We start from the raw sequence: 23,364 nt of genomic DNA, 5'->3' as shown, positions 1-23,364 counted from the left end.
GCCACTCCTGCTGCTGCTGTAAAACCAGAGGAGGAACACAGAAGCTGCCAGGGACAGCACCTAAGGTGCCTCATCACCTGCCCACAGTTCTCAGCCTGGTAACTCCAGCCCCCTGACTGGCAACAAGAGCTGTGAGCTGTTAGGATGCTGTCAGCTAGATTTTTACTAGTAGCCACCTCACCATTGTGGGTTCATGTGATAACTCAGGAGGGCTGTGACACCACAGGGGCTCCTGTGGTCCCTCTACACTGAGCAAGTTTCCACACTCCCCACTTTTGATTTTGTATGTCTTCTTTATACCTTCAAACCCCCTCCATCAAATTGGAGCAACTCCACTGCTCCAAACCCACTCTCCTGAAAACAGGTGGACTATCTCTGTTCCCACCTGAAGGCTGACATAGGCAACAGGTCCCATGTCCTCCTGTCATTCAGGAGTCTTCCCCCGCAGCATTCCCCAAGCCCTGGCATTTGCTGGAGACGCCCTCACCTCTATGAGAAGTCAAATGTGAACAATCACTGTAATAGCAAAAATAAAGCCAAAATCCCTGGTCCCTCTAACTATACCTCCTCAGTCCAACCTCATTCCTGATATTTGAGCTAACAAGTCCCTCTGAAGATCAATAATAGTTGCTATCCCCACGTCTCTTTCCAACCCACTTTGGTATACCCTCCCCACTCCACCAAAACTTCACAGATCAAGGGCCTCGGTGACCTTCCTGTATCTAAGGGTGGGGATCCTTAGTAGATAGCACCTTTCATTAACTGCTGCATTAATGACCAGAGAGCACTGCTACAGGGCCCTGGAACTTGCAGTCGGATGGTTTCAACCCATGACCCTATATTTCTGTCTGAACAATGTTTTCCCACTCACTTAGCCAACACAGCCACCAATGAACCTCCACTGGTGTCCTCTGGGCACAAGATTCCAGCACCAGCTTCTCTGACTTATTCAGGGGCCTGCCAGCTGCAAGCTCTAATTTTCTTTCTGCTTCCAAACCAGCAAGGGTGTGAGGTCTTCAAGCAGCCCTGTGGAGCTCACCTCAGTCTGGAGAATCCAGGAGCTGGGGTTCCAATCCCTGCCCTTTAAAGCTTTCCTGCTTATGGACCACAAAGGCACACAACTCTGCAGCTCCGATCCCCACGGCTAGCAGGTGCAGGTCCAGCTGCCTCTGGGCATCATAAGGAGCGTTGGAACCCTTTCACTCTGAGAAACTGCTCAGTGCTCCTCAATTACAATCAAGGGAATGTTCTCTAAGACAGACTTTAGAGCAATCAGCATGGCTAAGAGTCAGAGTATCAGTCTTCAACTCCCACGTGCCCTCAGTTCATCAGAGTTCCGTGAAGAGAACGGAAGGGAAACCACGCAGTGTGCCTGACACTGCTCTCCTGGGGCACCACCTGTGACCCTCAAGTGAGCTCTGCAGCCCCACTGACCGCACACAACAGTCCCACTCTGGAGCTGCACATCATGAAAACCTTAGGTCGTGATTTACAGACCACTTCCCACGCTCGGGCTGTAGCAATCCCTCCTCCCACTACCCTGAGTCAGAAGCTCCGCCCATGGCCAGCAGTTCACACTCTAAGGTGGTTGTTAATATATTCAGAACTGTGCAACCATCACCACTATCTAATTCCAAAGTATTTTCTCTGCCCACAAAGAAACCTACAGTCCTTAGCAGTCTCTCCCCACTGCCGTAGCCCATCCCACCCCTCCATGGCCTCCACTAATAATCTGCTTTCTATCTGTATGGATTTGTGTTATTCAGGACCCATCCTGTACCTGGAATCATCAAGGACTGTTGAGTCTGGCTTCTTGCACTTGGCCTTGTGTCCAAGGCTCATGTTGTATCATATGAGGGCTTCATTCCTTTTCATAGCTGAACAATGCTACTCTTTGTGTCAATGGCCCTGGTTTATAACCGAGGTGACCTCACTCAGTCTCTCAGAGGTGAGAACCCAGTCAGGAAAGCAGCTTGAGAACTGAACCATCAGCTTCTTAATGGGCCTCCATTTGTATACATATTCTTCAAGTACTGATAATAACACTGTATGATGCATAAATGCTCTTATACCCATGCTTTTCCAGAACAATCTTTCCGGGCATAAAAGGCAAGGGTGTCTCCATGGCAGGAAGGAATCAAGAACACCAGAACTGAACAGTGTATATTGAGAGCTAGTGATGTTTACTGGAGGCTGAACGGGGATGCCATCTGATCTGCACGAGCTAGGAAGGAACAGAGCGGCTTGAAGGCTTTCCCCAAAGACATGTCACTTAAAGAGATTATTGGCCTCATTTTCTTTCTGTTGACTTTGTAGGGAGTGCACACCTCCCGGCTGAGGCAGAGTTCTAATTAAATTCCATCAGAGAGGGGCTAGTTGGGGGTTTTTGTAATATACTGAATGACATTGATTATGTTAGAAACCAAGGCTGGCATGGGGAGGAAGGGGACCGATGTGAGGAGGGGGCAGGACGGGCAGGGAGAATTGTGGGAGAGGACTGGTAATAAAGTATAATGACATGCCTATACTAAATACCACAACAAGACCCATCATTTGTATGCTAACCTTTAAAATTAACTGAAAGAGTGAGCAAAGGAAGAACCCTAGCCCTAAGTCTTTCTAAAACGTGACCCTCTATACTCAGCTCTATTCCCCAGACAGAGGCCTGGGGATATCTCATGTATTCCCTCAGGTCAGTCTAGAGACCAAAGCTCCACTGCCTGGCAAACATGGTCTTTCCCCGCTAGCCTCAACACAAGTCCCTAAACTCATCTAAGAAGACTCAACTCTGACAGTCTCAACTTTATACCCCTAGCAAATCCAGGCAGTCACCAAGAGCCAGATTCTGTGATGGGCACTGAGATCCTGGGGATCAAAACAGGAGTACTCAGGAAGCTTCCAGCCGCTGGGAGGCAAGTAGCATATATGTCATCAAAACTGATGAGAAATATTATTCAGCTCTCAAGTGGAAGTACTAACCCCTGTTGACATGGATGAAATGAAAAGACCAGTCCCCAAAGATGGATGATTCTATTTCTATGTGCTGGCTAGAGCAGTTCTATCTACAGAGACTGGAAGTAGAATGGCAGTGTGTGTGTGTGTGTGTGTGTGTGTGTGTGTGTCGGGGGGTAGTCAATGGACCCTTGCTTCAGCTTTGAAAGGTGGGACCCTCTGGAGGTAGCTGGTGACGATGACTCACACTGTACGGTTGTATCCCCCATCACAGACAGGGTTTCTCTGTAGCTTTAGAGCCTGTCCTGGAACTCACTCTATAGATCAGGCCAGCCTTGAACTCAGAGATCCGCCTTCCTCTACCTCCCCAGTGCCAGGGTTAATGCATGCACCACCTCTGCTTAGTACTGTAGGGTTGTTCATAAAGCCGCAGAGCCCGGCAGAACTAAACAGAACTAGACCAGAAGGCACTTTGAAATTGCATATTTTGCTACAATGACAATCCAAAGTTCTGCTGGGGACCACAAGAGAGAGCTGTGAAAAGTTTCCTAACAAGAGGAACCCAGACCCTGACTTCTTCCCACCCTTCCCAGCTCTCAGGCAAACCCAGCCATGGCTTCCTGTCTTGTGGGTGAGATTTTGCTCAGTCCCTGCAGCCCCAGCCCTGCCTGCCCACTTACAAGCCACGACCCCACCTCTGCACTGCCACCCTGGCTGCTGCTTTCTTGGACACACAAATCCCCTCTCACTGCCGCTGAGCTGCTGTTGTACCCTGGTCTCCATCTGTCCCCGAGCCTGGGCACATCTGCTCTTTGTCATCATCCTGGCCCATGTCCATGGCACACTCTTCTTGCCCTTCTTCTGTGTGGCTCCAGCTTTCACTTGGTCCCTCTTGGAGCCTTGTCTGAACCTGAACTGCTCTGAAATGACTTGTTTTTACTCCTGGTTCCTCTCTACCCATCACAGCTCGGCTGGCTCATCGGTTGCTATAGCCCCAGGAGCTAGAGAAGCAAATGAACAAGGCATCTATCTGTGGGGCTCGTTCTTTATGCAGCAGGCTCCAGGCAGCACTTAGTAGGTCTCTAAGAAAGGCAGCCCGGCAAACGGCTGGCTCGGTGCTCCCTCTCCAGGCAGACAGCACTCCTAAACAGGCAGTGTTAATCTGAGCTGCTCTCTTAGTGGTTCCTTAGAGCAACAGTAAGCGACTCTAAGAATAGTGCAGCCTCCCTGCCTGCTATGTCCCTGTTTGGTGACAGCATCTGTGACTCAGACTTCTCATGGGGCCAGACTTGCTTCCCCAGGGGCATGCAGGGGCACGAACAACACAGACAGCAGCTGGAGGCTTTAGTGATGGTGAGGGGGCAGTTGGTTTCTCGACTCCCTTCCAATGGGGTGGATTGGGAGAGGCCTGCTTGGACCTAGTGAAATCCAGTAATGGCAGGTACACAAAACACTCCAATCAGGACGAGACAGGAAGAGGGCAGCCAAGGGTGGGTGAGCTAACATTTGATGAGGCCATACAGCATCCCAGAACAGAACGGTACAGTATTTGGTTCCTGGTCAGTGATCCGGGCCTAACCAACTGTACTCTTGAGTTCAGCAAGAGTCCTGGGAATCACAGGTCATCAACAATGGTGCCCAAATGCCTATCTCTGAGGGCATTCCCTTGCTCCCTGGAGGATAAGAAGTACCCCAGGCAGTGTCCCTAGAAGAGGGCAGAACAGGCATATTCACATATCTGAACACTCATACCTAGATCGTGCTCCATCTCAATGTGAATGCTGTGGCCTTTCTGCCAGGCCTCCCAGAGCTGCCAGGAACACAACATACCTGGAAAGTTTCCCAGGTAACTGGCTCTTCTTTACAGAGCTATTAGCTTCCTTTCATAGTTCCATAAAACCCTCTAGCTGATGATGGATGCCCATCCATCTCCAGGGAAGAAAAGTGAGAGGAAAGAAAACACAAAGGAAGAAAAAAAACTACTGGTCAAAGCTGGAAAACTCCGTGATTGCATGAGTGCTGGGTGCGTGCAGTCGCACAGACAGTGCACCAGCCAACTCTAAAGGATGTTCCCACAGGCTATGATACAAGCAATACTCCTCTGAGTTTGGCATTGCAGGGAAAGGGCCCTGCCAGATGCAGGGTAATGTGGTCAAAGCTCCCACCCCACCCCAGGCTCCCAGCCCCAATTCCTTGCCCTCATTTGACAACTGCTTGATTTTTAGGAACCTTAGGCAGGAAGAAGGGATTAAGTGGGGAGGAGCCATAGCAAAGCCCTTATCATACCCTTTTTGTCATTTCAAGAGGTAGGGCTGGGTCCTTCCTCTAAGCTGAGGACCCTGGGGAAGTAAGTATCAGCCATCTTTACAGAGCCAGCTCCCACTTCCGTGGACTCTGGCTGCCTCTCCTCTTTTCTTCTCTCCCTGGGCTCTTCTTCGATGCATCCTTGTCCCCGGTGCAGTCACTGCAGGCTGCCTTTGCAGTCTGCTTCTCACATCGACCCTTTCTCCAGCAAGGACTTCTGTTAGGTTCCTTCTCAGATCTGCTCCATCGTCCTCAGGGCTTCTTATTCCCTGCACTGGTCACTGAGTTGTGCAGAGCGCGGCTGCTTTACAGGCTGGGCTTCAGCGGCAGCATCGAGGCACGCCCAGGGCCTGTTTCTGCCACAGTCACTCATGCTGGTCCTAGCTGATGGCATTCATCTACTCTGGCCTTTTTACTGGTTTTGTTTCCTGCATTACTGTGGTGTCAGAATCCAACCAAGCACAATCCCACTGAGCTACACTCTCCGCACAGAGCGGCTTGTTTCCTACAGAAGTTAGTGGAGACCAACATCTTTGACACCAGGCACAAGAGTCTATTTCTCTAGACTTGTCACCTGCCGCGAGATTACTAAACTCTAAGTCAGAGGTTGTTCTGGACCAGTAGGTCTGAACTTGCCCCTCTCCTTCCTCCACTCTGCTCTCCTCCCGATTTACCCACGGAATCATCTCTCCAGCCATAGATGAAAATATTTCCCTTAAAAAATTTTTTTATATTTTTTAAAAAAGTTTATTTTATGTGCTTTAGTGTTTTGCCTGCATATAAAAGTCTGTGCACCAACTGTATGCCTGGTGCCCACAGAGGTCAGAAGAGGGTGTTGGCTATCTCAGAACTGGAGTTATGGAGGTGCTGGGAACTGAGCCTGGGTCCTCTGCAAGAGCAAGTGCTCTTAACTGCTGAACCATCTCTTCTGCCCCTGAAAATATTTTCTAATCTGAATCTTCCTTCCATTTTTGGGATAATCTTATTTGTGTATATTACTCTTATAATATTTAGCTGAATTAAATCTGCTACCATCTTACTTAGTTTTATTTTTGTTGAGTGATTGAGCTCTTCTCTGGTTTTGGCCCCATGGTTCCTGTAAGATGAGCTGTAACATCTCTTTGCAGGCTTCAAAATAATTAATCTCATACAAGAACTCATTACTTCTTGAAGGTTAGAAAAATTAACTCTTTCTTGGGTCATATTTTTCTTTCTAATGAGCCAATTTGGGTCATTTAAATTTACTTAGAAAGTCCATATACTTCATGGCTGGGTATGGCTGCAAATGCCTGTGATTTTGCAGACAGTCTGGACTGTGTAATGAGACTCTCTGAAAGAATCAAATCAAGTCAAATCATATATTTCATTTAGTTTTTTTTTTGACAAAAGTCACAGGGCTGTTCTTCCCACTTTAGTCATAGTCTCTTCCTTGTTAGTCTTTCTGTCTTATGTTTGTTGTTAGTTTTGTTTTAAACCAAACTTTCAAAGTCTTACTTAATTTTTTTAGTCTTACCAAAGACTGTTTTTTTGAACTATTGATGAGTGTAACTCAGTTATGTGACCTTATTTTTAATGACCCATTGAATGGATTGTTTTTTGGTCTCTTGCATTGAAAGCTGAGTTCTTAGTCTTACTTGTCTCTGAATAAATGGCTTTGGGGCTGCAATGATTGCCTGTCATTTCTCAGACATGACATTTCTCTGACCTGCTGCCATCCACCCTCAACACCCCAGCTGAAGGGTTCAGTGTCCCCCCTGGTCTCTTTTCCAGGTGGACATGGGGTCTGGCAGCACATGCTTTGTCAAAGAAAGGGATCAGATTGGAGCAGAAAGCAAAGACAGCAGCACGGCCTCTACCGCATCTGTGATCTTAGCCCTACTGCGAACTTCTTGGGGACTTTTTTGTTTTTAAAGTGAAGATCAAGGAGAATACGAGCCAGTCCCTCGATGGCAGTCAAAGTCATGAAGCTTAGACAGCACACGCCCTGCAGTCTGGGAGGCCCCTGGGCGCCTGCCGTGATGGAAGCTCCTGTGGCCACAGGAGCCTTCTGATTCAGTTCCCTTCCCAGCTGAGAAGGCTTAGATGGGATTGCTGTAACTCGCCATGAGAAATGCCTGACTAATCCAGGATGATGCATCTTTGTAGCTTCTTCATGTTATCAGATTGCTGAGCAAACGTGCTCCTCTTAATGGACAGGAAGACACAATTCCTTCTACCCCAAGGTCAAAAAACCCTGCTTACAAATCTCACAATTGGCTATGTAGCTTTTGCCTGTATCATTCTGAAATCCTTTACGCTGCCTTCCTATAAGATCTGGTATGAATCTGGTTCTGGAAAAGACGCCACACCTGTCTGTAGGTGGAGTACATGTGTAGGGGAACCTGATATACCATGTATTGGACACATGCCACCATCTGTGAAATGTGGTCACTTCCTGTATACAAATCTAGGAAATTGCTTTAGGGCCTGGAACCACCTCAAAGAAGTCACCAGTCCAGGGGGCCTCAAACACTGCCATCTTTGGGCCATCCATTGTGTGTGGCACTATGCAGACTGGGTGTGAAACAGATACAATAATTGAGACTAAAATAACACCCGGCTTGGTGACATCTTGATGCAGCTTTGTGGGAACAGCAGGCTCCTGTGTACACATTGTTCCACTTTGCATGCCTATTTGTAGATGTCCATGTTCCTGGACCACTGTGAGGTTGGAGTGGGCTATAGGATCCTTTATTCCACCTAGATCAAACCCTTTCAAGAGATGCTGTGGGTCTCCTTCTTGTCAGGCTCTCTCCAGACACTCTCCTCTTGATATCCTCCTACCAGGATAGCCTGGGGACAACAAGTGTCCCCAGTATACAAACGTGATAATTTTAAGGGATAGACACATGTTTCTAGGACACAAGAGCAAGATGAACAGAAACATGGTGTTTGTCAGCAAGTCCTCATCACCAGGATTTTCTCCTATTATGCTGACTTCTCTGGCACTAGAACACTGCTTAGCCCAACCTGCTGTGAATCAGCTCTGAGGGTCGTTGTCCACCAAATCAGTGGTAGGTCTTGGTAGTGGGTCAGAAGTGTATCAGGCTGAGCTGGCCACCCCAAGTGTGGCACACTCCTGGCCTCATTTTCCTGGGAGGAAAGCCAGAGCCTGAGTTAAGCCAGGCTTTCGTGGGCAAGACTGGTGGAGTGCAAGCCCGTCATTCAGAACTACCCAAGAGTAGCTCTGTGCTTAACTGACCATGAAGACCTTGTCCACGCAGACAGGTGTGAGGTCATGGGCAGCTTGCCCAGGAGGCCTCCTGCACAGTCCAGGTCAGGTTATCTAACAGCAGTGACTGCCAACCCCAGGAGGCTAGGGACCTGGTACTGTTCCATCCACACTAAGAAGGGAAGCCATTGAATTGTGGGGCCTCCTCTTCTGGCAGGTCTTCCTAGTTCGACAAAAAGGCTCTTCCTACCCTGCGGTGTACTAAACACCCCCAAGTTCCTATATTCCCCTGGGGGGGGTCCGGGCCAGGGAAGAAGGTGACCTCAATGTCTGGTTCTCCCCACGTCTGCACACAACAGCCACTGTGATGACAGAGGGCGGGAAAGAGCATCAGGCTTCCCCGCAGGACCTTGTGGACCCAGCACCAGCGCTCACTGCGGCACAGCTCCACCCTGGCATGGAAAGCAGGTGGTGGAGACTGGGAGCAGGGGCCACGCTTTGGGCAGTTTGGAGCTGGAAGCTTAAGATTTCAGCGGTTGCCAGGCGGCAGTGGTGCACCCTTTTAATTCCAGCAGTAGGGAGGTAGAGGCAGGTGGATTTCTGTGAGTGTGAGGTCAGCCCGGTCTACAGAGCAAGTTCTAGGACAGGGCTACACAAAGAAAGAAACCCTGTCCAAAAAAAAAAAAAAAAAAAAAAAAAGTAGGGAAAAAAAGATTCTAGCAGCTGAACTGGGTACCACAGGAAGAATACAGGAAGCATGTGCCTAAGAATGGAGCAGGCCAGGAGATCAGTGTCCTGCAGAGAGTCATGTGACTAAGGCTGGGGGCAGTGGGGCCCAAGGCTTCTGGGAGCTGTCTCTGCTGCTTCAGATAATGGCTTCTTATGCTGGTTACTTGTTCAAGCTGCCAGGCACACTAGGGCTTGTTGAGGTCAGGACACTGATGGTGATCACTCAGCTGAATTAACAAGACCCCATCCTGAAGCCCCAACCCACCCGAGCTGAGGAACAAGTTAGGGAGGCTGCAGTAGAGAAGGAAGAGTGCACATTGGCTGGTTCTGAATAATTAACTGAGGATGGGGAGTGGGAGGAGAAGAAATGGGGAAACAGAGGCAGGAACTTGAAGAGCTGAAATCAGCAGTAGGTTGCCTGCTCCAGGATTTGGGGAGGGAGCCTAGGTCCCTGTGGCTGCACAGACCCAGGGAGCACAGACTGGCAGATGGCCTTCCACATGCCCCAGAAATCACCCCTGGACCCCCAAAGGTTGATGCTTCTTCTCCCAGGGTTACTCACGCAAAGTGGGCACGCTTGGACCTTTTCCTAAGTGTCAGTGAACCAGTCTGCACATTCCTTCCTTTCAGTTAGGCCAAAGCCAAGCAAGATCACACAATTCAGGCAGTTTCATAGATGTCGGGGCCAGGCCAGGAGATTTACCAAGTCCCCAACAGCCACCCTAAAGTGGACTTCCTGTCTCTGTGGCCAAATCTTAGGCCTGGGAGACACAGCAGTGAGGTCCTGTTCTAGGCACCATAATCTGACTGAATGCATGATGTCTCAGCTACAGAGGGCATCTTCTCGTGAGGACCTGACTCGTTCTTCCCAAAAATGTACTCAAGACCCCTGAGCTGTGCCCAGGACCTCTCTGGGTTCCCCTCCCCATGATCTACTGAGCTGGTGTTAAAAGGATGCTCTGAGGAACTATAGGCATGTGGGGGAGGCAGTGGTTCCCACTAGTGGCCAAGGCTGGCTCCCCTGCCCCAAGGGAAGCAGCTGGATCTGCAATCCCCTTCTTCCACATGTACCTGGGTCTTAAGAACTCGCTCTCCACCCCAATTTCAGCATGCCCTACTGAAAATCTAGGGACACAAGCTGCCCTGTGCCCAAGACTCCCCAGAGGCAACATAGCAGAAGAGAGCTGAAGGCCCAGTTATCCCTTTTTACCTTCCTATACAGAGATAAGACACCAAACACTCAGAATCTTCTGGGGAGCGAGGGAAGGTAATATAGCCAGTGTGTGTGTGTATCCAGTGTAAATGAGGAAAGCCTCTTGTACCAGGCCTGGCAAAAAAAAAAAAAAATGTGTTCCAGCCAACCAAGTGATACTGAAAGCATCTTACTGCTGGGCACTCTGATGGATGCTGAGAGGTTTGGGGTGGGGGACAAGACCCCCATAGCTGGCATTACCTCCTTAGCTCCAAAACCACAGGAGAGTGACACTGTGGCAGGTGCTTTTTACAACCAGTAAAAAAGTCACAGAATGCTCACCCCTGGGGCAGATGTGTGTGGGATTTCTGCTTCCTGAATGTCAGACAGGTAGCATGTTTCCACAGCTTTCAATAATCGAATACATTGAAATTTCTGCAGTGAATTCATGAGTATAGGATATATAACGGCTATAAATAGCTTCATGTAGATTATAAATAGCCTCACCCCAGTTCACATGGGACTCTGCTGCCAAATGAGCTATGACAAAGCACTTGATTTCAGAGCTTGCTGCATTTGGGGATAGAGAGTAAGGCATTGTGGATATGCATGTCAATGTTCTCTCTGTATGTTGTGAGCCAACTGTACATCAGGCCTGGTTCGTCCTGCAACCCACATGGTTCTGAACAGGGTTATGTGTGTCTTGCCCTTGAAACTCACCCGGCCCTTGGACTTTGGAAGATAGTTCAGGGACATGAGCCACATATAAAGGCGCGCGCGCGTGCGCACACACACACACACACACACACACACGGGTAGTGAGAGTGCACCATGTCTATAAAAGTAACTATAAAGGTTGGATGCAGAGCGACAACATCCTATGGCCCAGTTCAGTGACAAGAGCTAGCCTAAGGAATGGGGCTGGGCTCCAGTAGGGCATAGCCTTCTAGGCTCTGTATACAGAGCAGGACGAAGCAACAGGCATGGCTCAGCTCTCAGGGCTGCAGTTCCTGGGCTGGGCTGGCCTGGATCTGCATCTCTACTGCCAGCAATCACTACAGGTTACACAAGGCTTTGGTGAGGAATTGGGGGTCTAGGAAAGAGAACATGAAGCTTCAGGGCTTCCTGGTGGTGTCTCTCAAACATCTGCTCATTATTGTGTGAAACTGTTTCCATGTACAGTACAACAGGGTATCTTACATGGGTGGGCCCCTTTCATCCCAGAAATGCTTCTATGTCCCAGCAGAATCTCTTTTAAGTAGGAACCTTTGTGGGTCTGTCCTTAATGCAGGTGTGATCTTTTGGATGCTCTTTATGAGGAGCTCAAGGTTGGAGGGAAGAGCCCAGAGAGTGCAATGAAGGCTTCTCTTTATGAGGAGGCATTACAGTATCAATGACAGACACAGGCTTTGAAGTCAGGACGGAGGTTATGGTCATAATCTCACCCCTCATTGGTCAGGATCAAGTTATTTAGAGTTTGAGCCTTAGTTGCTATATTTATAAAGCTAGATGTCTCATGGCGGGAGAACAGGAGAGATAAACAGCGGCAGTGTTGAGTATCCATATGTAGCACTCAAGAAGGTGGCCCCATGGTGACAAGGTCGGGATGGTGGCGCTGATGGAGCGTTTCCCTTGCTCTCACACTCACACCACTCTCTAAGCCAGGAGTTCTCAACCCGTGAGTGGCAATCCCTTTGGGGTAGGGTCACATATCAGATATCCTGCATATTGGATCTTTATATTACAATTCATAACAGTAGCAAAACTACAGTTATGAAGTAGCAACTAAATAACTTTATGGCTGGGGTCACTACAACATGAGGGGCTGTACTAAAGGGCTGCAGCATCAGAAAGGTTGAGAGCCACTGCTCTAGGCAGTCAAGGCTGAAGTAACACATTGGTTTGTTACTACTTGGTCACTCTGTATCACCACCAGCTTCCCTGTTACCTCACTCACACTTCCGCCAACATTTTGAGCAGTTGGGAAGATTTTCCCCATTGCAACTGAAGCCAGGAGAATGCCAGGGACTTGGCTAAGGTCACCAAACAAATCAGTGACAAGGTGGGGTAAGAACTCTTCATTGTGGGCACAAAGAAACAAGAAGCCATTCCAACTAACACCCTGAAGCCAATGGCCACAGCATCCATTTGACTCCTTTGGGTCACAGGTGTTGAGAAGCACCCAATGGCCCAGCATGGTGGATATATCAGGAAGGGAGCAAAGAGGGGAGAACAAGAAGGAGAGGAGGTGGCTGGGGTACAGGGAACTGAGTCATCTTCCAACTGGTCCAAGCCCATCGCACATAGTCTGGCTCCTCTATCTTTGGCGGGGAGCCGGGGGCTATTCTGGGAAGCTCTGCACACAGCTTGCCACTTCCCTGCCAGGCTGACTGGGTCAAAAACAAAACCAACCCAGCAACAGCCCTATGTCAACAGGGTGGGAGGCGAAGAGGCGCTGAACAGCCCTGAACAGAACAGCAGGAGCGGGGGGAAAGTCGGGGGAGGTCGGGGGAGCAGTCACTCCCACCTTGATAAAAAGGATGCTGTGCAGTAGGAAAGAAAGCAAACAAAAACTGAGTTGAAGGTCACAAAACCTTGTGGGAAAGACTGGAATCAGACAGACCTGAGTTCAAATGCAAGCTGTATATGTGTGAGTGAGAGAGAGAGAGAGAGAGAGAGAGTGTGTGTGTGTGTGTGTGTGTCCACTCACGCGCATACTTTCCTGGCGATGGAACCCAGGACTTTAGTATATGCTAGGCAAGCACTCTATCACTGAGCTACCTGCCCAGTCTCCAGCTCTGTCTTTGAGAAAGTCGCTTAATTGCTCTAGAGCTCATTACCAGCGTGCAGGGACAACACCAGTCTCATAGAACTGGAGGAATAAACACTGTTAGCATGGCATAGTAGGGTTTGGGCACATGTCTATGGTTAACTAATGACTGCTTGTCTACTTCTGTCCTCAAGTGCCCTGGTCACCCATCAAGACCCTGTCTGATCAGGGCCACCTCTGCGGGCAGCTCCTTTATAGTCCTTGCCTTACAGGCACTGGCTGCCCAGAACAGCTCAAGTCCTGTACATCGGAACAAAGCACTGTCCATTCTTGTGTGACCACAGTTACGAGGCCATAGCATCTGCCCAACCAGTCTGTGAGAACTAGCCCAGGGGCTACCCTGCATCCGAGGACTCAGAAGGGAACAGAACAAGGAGTCCTCACCCAACAATACTGTCACAGGGGACACGGCAGTGCTCAGCTGAGCAAAAGCTGCTGCTCTTAGGTTTCAAAGGTGGACGACAGTGTCCCATCCAGAACAGAGGTGCAGCAACATCTGCAGTGACAGAACTGGGGAGGATCTGGCAGCAGAGGAGTGCGATCCAAGGGCTGGGCTTTGCATCTGTGTGAGGCGCTGCCACAAACTGTCACAGATGATTATGTCTTTTGACAGATGAGAGAAAAGGACTTAGGGAGGGAAGGAACATGCCTGAGGTCACTTGGCAAGTGGATGTGAGGTCTGGTGGCAGGTAGTGGGCTGAGATTTTCAGCATGCTGTATACTACTATCTCCTGGATGAGAAACAGGCCCCAGGTAGCAAAGACATAAGCTAAGAGAGGATAGGATAGGTAGACCTCTCTAGAATGAAGTCTTTATGTTGGAGCTAAGGGGTCTTGGAGGTTTAAGTAGCCCTGCCAGACACCCAGCTCTGTACTTTTCTTACCTGGCTCTCTAAAACTCTGGAGGTGTACTAGAAACAGCCAGGTGAGAAAAGCCCAAATGTCTACTGATGGGTGACTAGAGAGATGTAAAGAAAATACTGCTCGGCTTTAAACAGGAGGAAATGCTGACACAGGCTACAACACAGATGAACCCGGAGTTGTAGCTGGCTCCTCCCCAGCCCAGGCCAGTCCATGGGAAATAGATGGACAGCATCCTCACTCCGGTTGCCAAGAGCTATATGGTGTTCCTCATTTAAGACAGGTCTGGGCTCTTGCACATGAAATGTACTGATAGTGGGTACAAGTCCACTGGGGGCCAGCAGCTCAGGCTATCAGAGCTACTTTCAAGGCTAGTGTCAATCAACCAGAGAGGGCTGGGCGGGAGGCCAGCACTTCAAAACAGGGCAAGGAGAGGATCTGAGCAGGGCAGGAGAGGCCCAGCAGTGAAACAGGCATGCTCAACATGCAGAAGGGGCCTAGCACCCAGAGTCTGTGGCTGCTAATGCCCTAAACACTGAACAATTGTGGTCATGCTTCCCACTCCATAAATCCACAAACGAGCCTGGAGCAAAAGCCTGGGCCAGGCTTGCAGGCAGGATCTCAGGATCTAAGGTTAGCTCTGCCAACATTATCTTCCAGGTCTTAGGAGTCCTGGCCTCATCCTGCAGTTGTCAGGTGGGGTTCGAATCTCTAGGAGCAGCACAGACAAAGCTTGACAGATAGGAGTCCCCTCTCCAGAGCATACCCTGCAAGAGGCACTCAGTCACCCCTGGGGATGGGTTATTCACCACCCCACAAGAAAGCACGTATACTTAGCAGTTTGCCTCCTGGAACTCCACCCAGGTCCAGCACTTTACAGTCACCTTGGATCTTTCTTTGGGGGACAACTTGATGGAGGTACCAAATGGCAACACCCTCTCCTGGTCTCTCTGATTCTATTCTTGGAGGCAAATTAACTTAGCTGGTGATGGGATGGAAAGGCAGTAGAAGCCACCTGATCTGTCTCTTAGGATCAGCTACCAGGCCAATGTTTCTTCGCCTGTACAGTAGGTTTATTCTTTGGGGTACATTTTGCCTGCTGGGTATAATAATAATGTTCCCTACTGCCCCAAGTTCCTATCTATGTAGGATGTCAGAACGTAATCTTATTTGGAAATAGGGTGTTTACAAATAATGAATCAAGATGATTTTCTAGTAAGATCATACTAGATTTTTTAAAAATATTTATTTATTTATTTATTATGTATACAATATTCTGTCTGTGTGTATGCCTGCAGGCCAGAAGAGGGCACCAGACCCCTCTACAGATGGTTATGAGCCACCATGTGGTTGCTGGGAATTGAACTCAGGACCTTTGGAAGAGCAGGCAATGCTCTCAACCTCTGAGCCATCTCTCCAGCCCAGATCATACTAGATTTAGAGTGGGCTCAAAATCTAACTAACAATAGTCATCTTTGGAGAAAGAGAAAGATGGAGTCACAGAGGTAGAGGCTATGTGAAGATGGAGACAAAGGGGAGTGATGTAGCCCCAAGTTGAATCAAGAAGAAGCTGGGAGGTTGCACATCAGAGTCATCAGAGGTGCAGTAGCCGAGCAGACATACAACTCCAGACTTCTGGCTAGAAAGCAGTGCTGAAATATCCGCAGTTTAAGTCACCAGCTTTAGCACTGTCAGAGCACACAGCTCCAGGAACTAGTGCCTTGGGCTTACGGCCTGGAGAGACAACACCTTGCTTCCCTACATCTACCAGCCAGTCTTTCTGCTCTGAGTGCACTGTGAGAAAGGACCACTGCTGCTCTATCAGTGAGAGCAACCTCAGCACTTACGCAGGACTGTGCCAGTCTGTTGCTGGGTTGTTACCAGGGCTGTGCTCCAATTAACTTGGGGCACTTAAGGAGCCTTCCCATGCTAATGAGAAGCCTGTTTGTGTTCTGGCTGTTAAGACACTTGAGGGGAATTGACCACTCAGCCCATAGCATGCTGACTGTTGCCCAGTCTCTCTGCTTCCCTGCTTCTCCACCCTGGTCTTTTGTAGGCCCCTGTATGGGTCAGGTCAGGCCAAAATCCTAATGTACATCAGCCCATGCAAATAGCTTTCAGACCTGACCCAGGGAGAAAGGCCAGCATCACATGCAGCCCAAGACATACAGGACTTCCTACCCTTCCCCTTGGTTCTCAATCTGCTTCCAGTTGAGAACCTCTCAGAATCGGGAAAGGCAATCAATAGTCAAGGCTTTTGGAAGCTTTAGCAGGGGTTTCTCTGACAGATGCTGCAGCAAGGGAAGCCCTTTCCATCCTACCTCTCAGTTGGGTTGCCAAGCCAACAGTCATAGTCAGGTCAGGACTGTCACAAGGCTGGTTGTATAGAGCAGGGCCCAAAAGGTTGCAAGATAGCTGAGTCAGGCATTGCTCAGAACAGAGTGTAGCCGTGAGACTTGAGAAATATCTAGTGAGCCTCTTTCAAACACAGGCTCCTGGGCTGGTGAGATGCTTCAGTAGCCAGGCCTAACAATCCCAGTTCGACTCTTAGAACTCACATGGTAAAAGGGAAGAACAGAATCTCTCGGGTCATCCTCTGCCCTCCACCTCTGTGCAACCAACCAAATAAATATAAATCTAAAAAGCTCAGACTCTTTACTCTCCCTCCCAGGCTCTGAATCACACCTCCAAGAGAGACTCAGCAAATTGAGTTTTAAACACATCTCCCCAGGGTGAAGGAGAAACCACTGGAAAATGACAAGGGTCTAGATTGACCTCTTTCATGTACAGAGAGACAGCAGAGGCAGGACAGGCTTGGAAAGGTTATACACAGGAGCCAGGCTCTGGTGTCTCCAAACTTGGCCATTGTCCCCATGCGCCTGGAGTCCTCCACGCTGATCTCTGTCCAGCACTTCCTTATCCTTTCCTGGCCCTTGGGCATCATATGTCAACTTTGGTCTTGGCTATCACTGGCCTACCCTTTGGCCATGTAAACACGTGGCTTTTAAGCTTAGGCCCTGATTCAAAGTGGTTCCCCAGGGTTTAGCCAGAGTGACTGCTCAACAAACTAAGGTGCCCAGTAAATATTGGTTAGAAAAATGAGTTTAATTCCAAACCCTGTTTCTGAATAGTTCTCTGACCTTGGAAAGGTCACTCAACTTTTCTGACCCATATGGAACAGATTCTTGCCATCTGCCCTAACGATGTCATAGTCCATAGTAAGCTGACAGACCAGACACAACTGAAAGGTGGCAGAGAGGCCACAGTCTGCACACTGGACATCATCATATGGACAGATAGTACCAAGCCCAAAGAGCCCAAGGTGTGAGACCCAGCCAGGAGACTGCAGGGGTACAGAGCAGTGGAGGGAGTCTGGAGGCTGGCAGACTTGTTCTCCAAGATGAGGTAGGTAGGTGGATTCCAGAAGCTCTGCTAACTTCCTCCCAACACAGACATGGGAGGGGAGTGGGGAGAGAGAGGCAGGTCTTGGTCCTACCCTAGCATGTAGAGAGCCCCTAAATGTTATCAGGCTACAGACAGGAGGTTATATCAAACAGTGGTCTAGAGGCTGGGTTTGTGCTGGGTCATATACCCAAAGGCCTGGAGTTGGGAAGCAGCAGCACCACAGTCACTTCCAACTGTGTTCTAAGGGCAACTGTGTGGGTATGAACAGCCAGAAAGGTCTGTCCCTGCAGAGGGGCCTCTTGGAGACCTAGGTGGGGCAACTAAAGTAATCCACTTTTGTGTTGAGGCTGGAAGCAGAGCTGCTTGTGGGAGGAGACATTACTTGGTGGCAGCTTCCTAACACTGGGCAGAAGTGACTTATACAAGGCCAGGCCCTTGCTAAGGAGGACCTGGAGGAGCCTAGATCTGAGCCCACCTATACCATCTCAAGGGGACCAACTGGTTCTTCAGCCCAGGCTAGCTACTGAGGGGCATCTCTGAGGGATGGGCAGCATGTGCCATTTAAGGATCCTCCCAACAAGTGTCTCCAGATGTGAGCAGGGACAGAAGAGACACCTCCCTGCTCTAAGCTCAGGCTGCTAGCCAGGGATTCAGTGACTATGGGTCTCTGCCCCTTCTCTGGGTCTGTGAAGGCTCCCCACTTTGCACTGTGGCTTTGTCTGAGATCCAAAGCAGTGAGACACAGAGCTGCCCCCTGGATCCTGTGATGGAAGGACAGTCAGAAACACCTGAGGGTTGGTGAATGACAACGCTGCCCCTCATCTCAAGGCAAGCCTGCTCTAGGGAGCACACTCGAGTCTGTACTGGTGAGGTACAGAGCATTTGGAGGGCCTGTCATGGCCTCTATACTTAGGACAAACTTCGATATAGAATGGACATTTGGAGGTAAGCCCTGAGAAATTATAACCTGTTCTGTGCCCCTCTTATGATCAGTAGAGACTTGGAGCTGCAATCAGAGTGAGGCACAGTGGGGACAACTGCCCTGTTCTACACATCAAGAAGCTACGGTACAATGGGATTCAACAGGTCCCATGAGTCACACAGGTAGGACTCAAATCTGTATCTATGTAGCTGCCACTTTGTGCTTTCTACTGTTTAAGGAAGGTTCTTTCTCCCAAGCAGCCCAGTCCCCATCCCTTTTATCCCAGGGACTTCAGCAACCAGCAGCATACCATACACCCCAAACCAATGAAACAAGGTAGCAAAAAAGGTTTTTAAACTAACTAATCCCTACTCCCTGCCTGAGCAGCCTTGACAAAGCCTGTTCACAGCCAAAGTCTGCCATCAGGGGTGTGCCTACACCTAGAAAGCTGTGAAGTACTTTCCAAGGGCACAAGGCACCAGGCAGAAAGGGCACTAATATGGAAGAAATTGTGGTGCAGAAATGCCATGCCTCTTGTCCTCTATAGGCCTGCAAGGGTACCCATCACTAACCCTATCGTGCAAACCAGGAAACAGGCTCAGAGAGGCCAAGGCTATTTCCAGGACCTCATGAGCAGGCTGATGGCAGAGGGAGAGAGGACAGGGCCTTTGGACTTGTTTTTGGAACTAGTGAGGGGTGTGACTGCTATGACACCAAATGGGAAAACTGAGGCAAAGAATGGGTAGCTGCTTAAAATACAAACACTGAGTTAAGCTGGTAGGTGTCGTGTTCCCCCCTCCTGACACCCCACCCTCACCCCAGCATTTTGCACAGTTCATTCATTTCCACCAAGCCTGGCTTTGTCAAAGGACAGTGGCAGCTCAGAGAGTTCTCATGGAATGGAGCAGGGACTCCAGACTCTCGAGCTGTGGGCCTAGAACTTGCTTGTGACAGCGGTCAAGGCTCTGAGGTTGGACATTTATGTGAAAAGAGCTCACAGCAATGAGCAATAAACAAAGTTCACCTAATAGGGGAACCCACTTCTGCATGATGGACCCCAAAAAAACAAAGCAAATTAACGAACAAAAAAACCAGTGCCCATTCCTGACACCAGTGTAAGAACCATCTTCTTCTCACCTAGCACGTGAAAGGGCCACTCTGGGCAACAGAGCCTGACTCTTGAGCCCAGACCCTGGACCCCCACCCTGTTTAGGGGAAACTGCCTCAGGCTGATAACCCAGAAGATGCAGTTCCTGTCCCCCATGGTCTGTTACCTTATCCCACAGCTGCACAGCCACCTACAGCCTTTAGTCATTTGACTTCTAATGGATTCTTTAAGGTAAGGGCACTTCTGTGTTGCCCCACATCCTGTCAACTTTCTAGGAAGAGTCCTCAAGTGTCTAAGACTTTTTTTTAAAAATTATCTTTCTTCATAATCTCCAATTTTTATAAAAATTATAAAATGAAAACAAAAACTCCCCCCCACAAACACCAAGAATTGTTGATTACTCTTCTTTTGCACTGCCTGCTTCGTGTCTGCCCTCTCCCTATGCGCGTGTCTAAATGGGTGCATTACCTGTCCTGCCCATTAAGGAAGACACTGGAATGACCTGTCTATAAGCAGCCCTACCACCCCCACCTCCGCCAACACACACTATCCGTTTCCAAGCACTTCACATCTGTTCTGAATGTTAGGTATGTGAAACAGACAGTGTTATCTCCATGTTACAGGCAGGAGAGTGAGGCACAGGTCCTACCACAAAGCCATTGATGTCTACGACCCTGGTATAAGGAAAACAGACTTTGCAATGCACATAGTCTTCCAGACCATGGGGTACTCTTAATCAAAGTGGGTGTGTGTGTGTGGGGGGGGAGCAGGTATCTGGGTGTTGAATCTTAAACTGGGCAGGAATCGTGAGTGAGAGGGAGGGCTGGGGCCAGGACTTCCTGCCACTGTTACTTCTAAGCCTCCTCGTCAGACAGCTGCGGTGGAGGAAAGGGAAGCCAGGTGGGACAAGCACTGCCTTCTTTGGCTGCCCTTCTGCCCCATCCAGGCTTTCTCCCAAGGCAAAAGCCTGGTCTGCTCTTCACCTGGAGCAGCTGCATGTGTGAATGATGAACGAGTTAGTCCAGAGAGCCGAGTTCTGGCTCTGTCTTCATGGCACAGGGTGTTCAAACCCTGAGACGGCATGGAAAATGGGGTCTGCACAGCATCCACTGAGATGAAATGCTGAAGGTACCCATTGTAATGATCAGTAAGACTCCAGGACAGTCATATCAAACACATCTGCCTAGAGCTTCTCAGGAAACTGAGCCAGGAAATGGAAAAGGGAGAGGAAGCCGGGGTGCCCAGACATCCAAAAAGGAGCACTGTAGATGTACATATAAACACACCACATATTTATATAACACACAAACACGTCACAAGCATACATACATGAATCACCACATAAATATCCACATTCTCACAGAACACTACACATATATGAGCACATACACACGTTTGCACAAATCTCAATGCAAACACAAATACTTTATCCATAGCATATCACATCTATACACATAAGTACACCACTCACATGTACAGAATATGGTATACCCTACATACATAATGTATATACATACACATACCACACATATGTTTATATATATCCTCACATATAACAAACCACATACATACCATACATATGTACATTTGTACCTTCACAGTCACACACATAACACCACAAACAACACACTTTCACAGAGCCCTGTAGATATACATACTACACATATACTACAAATACAATGGGCATACTACATGAACACAATTTGAACATAACTCACACGCAAACACACAACACACTACGCATGCCACAAATATACAGGAACATGCCATATACAAGCACATACCTCTACATAACACACTACAGTCATACAAATACCAAATATACACATGCACATAGCTCCAATCATTCACATCACAGGTATTACACACAAGTGAATTCACATACATACACAGACCACACATATATGCACACAAATAAATGTATGCACCCACACATTCACATACACACATAATGTAAATGTTTCACAGGCTACACATTTACATGCATATTTATAAACAAAAAACACATATGCAAGCATATGCCCCACATTTATACACACATCACAAACCACACAAGCTATGCACTCTCAGATGCGCGTATTCTACATATGCACACATCCCAGACAGTTGAACATACACACCACTCACAGAGGCTTGCATCTCAGCACACCTTAAGCTTATCAGTCTCTCTCTGATAATCCCCTTCTCTTGGGGCCAGAGATCTTCAGTGAGTGAGCAGCTGCATGCTTCTCTTACAGACGAACATGCCAATCTCTGTAAATCCCCAAACACTGTCATACAGGATAAGGAGAGAGGGACAGGAGAAGGTGGGCTCTCTTTCTAGTAGTGGACAAGGACAATCTGCATTACTCAGGTAAGACTGAGCTGAAAAAAATGAGTAAAGGCACAAGTGCGTGATCCTGCAGTGCTGGAAACAATTATTAAGATCATGCGAGCATGAGCAGAATGTCAATAGATACATGAGCTCCTGCTAGCAGAAGGGGCACATGTGTTTGTGTGTGGTTCATGCTCATGTACATGTGGATATGCACATGCATGTGTATGTGTGTGCATACTCGGGAATAGCCTGAATAAGTGCTGCATGTGTGCGGTCATGTATACACGTGCATAAGTGCACAAAGATGTGAGCGTGTGTACATACATATGTATGTATGTGTTCAAGGAAATCACAAGAACACAGGGGAATGTTTAACTCATGAACTTCCTTCTTCCTGCACAGTTGAGGTCATTCAGTAAATACCCCCAAGAGACTTTTTAAGAGCTAAGGACAGGGTGTCCTAAGAGGGGACAGAGGTTCAGCCTCCCAGACAGATGCTGTCCTAAGCCTCAGAATTCTGAACAGGGGCAGAGCTGCCTGTCTCGCCTGGGCATAGCCTGGTGGTCAACCTAGCACGGGAGAAATGCATCAAACTTGACCCTTACAGCATCAGGGCTTCATGAGGTCTGCACAAAGCACAGGCTCCCCCAGCTTCCCGCCATCCCTTCCCTGAATTCTGGTGCTCCTGTCAAATTAAAGAAGAACCACTCACCGCCTGAAAGCCAGCCAATACGGTGATTATTCCAGTTTTCCTGGAATGAGCCTTCCACACTCTCGCTGGCTGAAGCCATCGGCAGCCAGGGTTCCCACCTCTCCAAGCTGCTCTCACACCCTCTGCAGCTCCCCAAGATGCTTTCAAGTAAGTCAGCGCTATGTGCAATCTCGCAATCACAATTACACTTGGGAGCATCCACTAAGCAAGGACTTGGGTGGGAGGAGGCAGGGCTGGAGGGCGGCACTCAGGGTCTACCTGGGATACAAGCAGTTGGATGGAGGTGGAGCCTGCCTCTCCTGAGCTCAGCTCTGGCTGTCCTTTCTGGGTTTGCCAAATGAGTGATCTGAATGGTCCTTGTCTGGTCCTGGGGGAGCATGAAAGACTCCAAGACAGAAGGACCTGCTGTGATAGCAGCAGTGGCGGCGGCAGTACTGGACCAGCCTCCCACAGAAGCTGAGAGCAGAGATGAGAAAGGAGCTGCACTTGAGGGCTTGCCTTTATGTGTCATATCATATTTTCCATTCTCCGACAAACAAAACAAAACCAGCACACGGCCTCCCCAGCACCAACAGCTCTTAAACCCATCAGAATTCACAGCCAGTCAACAACCCCAGACATGGGTAATGCCATTAGGAAGCCTGCACAGCACCAGATGCCAGGAGGGTCTTGGGGAGTGCAGAGCCTGGAAGCTCTGCTGCGCCTACAGGCACACAACCTCCTTGTCCTGCTCATCAGGGTTGTTTTACTGCTCGGAAGGAGGCACTAGGAACATAGTCTATGGCAGCTCTCTTGTAGTTTTAAAGAAAGGGGTAATGGGAG

The 23,364-nt window shown here is 48.9% G+C and overlaps 1 protein-coding gene across 9 annotated transcripts in view; it reads right to left on the bottom strand.

The window, feature by feature from the left end:
• Nucleotides 1–23,364, bottom strand: part of Pitpnm2 (phosphatidylinositol transfer protein membrane associated 2) — a 138,482-nt gene that overhangs the window by 54,216 nt on the left and 60,902 nt on the right. The window contains exon 1 of one of the 9 annotated variants that reach the window (XM_041649145.1): nucleotides 22,543–22,668. The exons of the other annotated variants lie outside the window; for them this stretch is intronic. The gene's annotated coding sequence lies outside the window, so the exon portion shown is untranslated. Of the gene's footprint in view, nucleotides 1–22,542; nucleotides 22,669–23,364 lie in introns of those variants that run through there. 9 annotated transcript variants of the gene reach the window in all.

The sequence above is a fragment of the Microtus oregoni genome, unplaced genomic scaffold (genome assembly GCF_018167655.1).
Source record: "Microtus oregoni isolate MIOR12 unplaced genomic scaffold, Mior012 000003F_ref0000135, whole genome shotgun sequence".
NCBI lineage: Eukaryota > Metazoa > Chordata > Mammalia > Rodentia > Cricetidae > Microtus > Microtus oregoni.
This window is presented reverse-complemented; position numbering and strand designations above follow the sequence as displayed.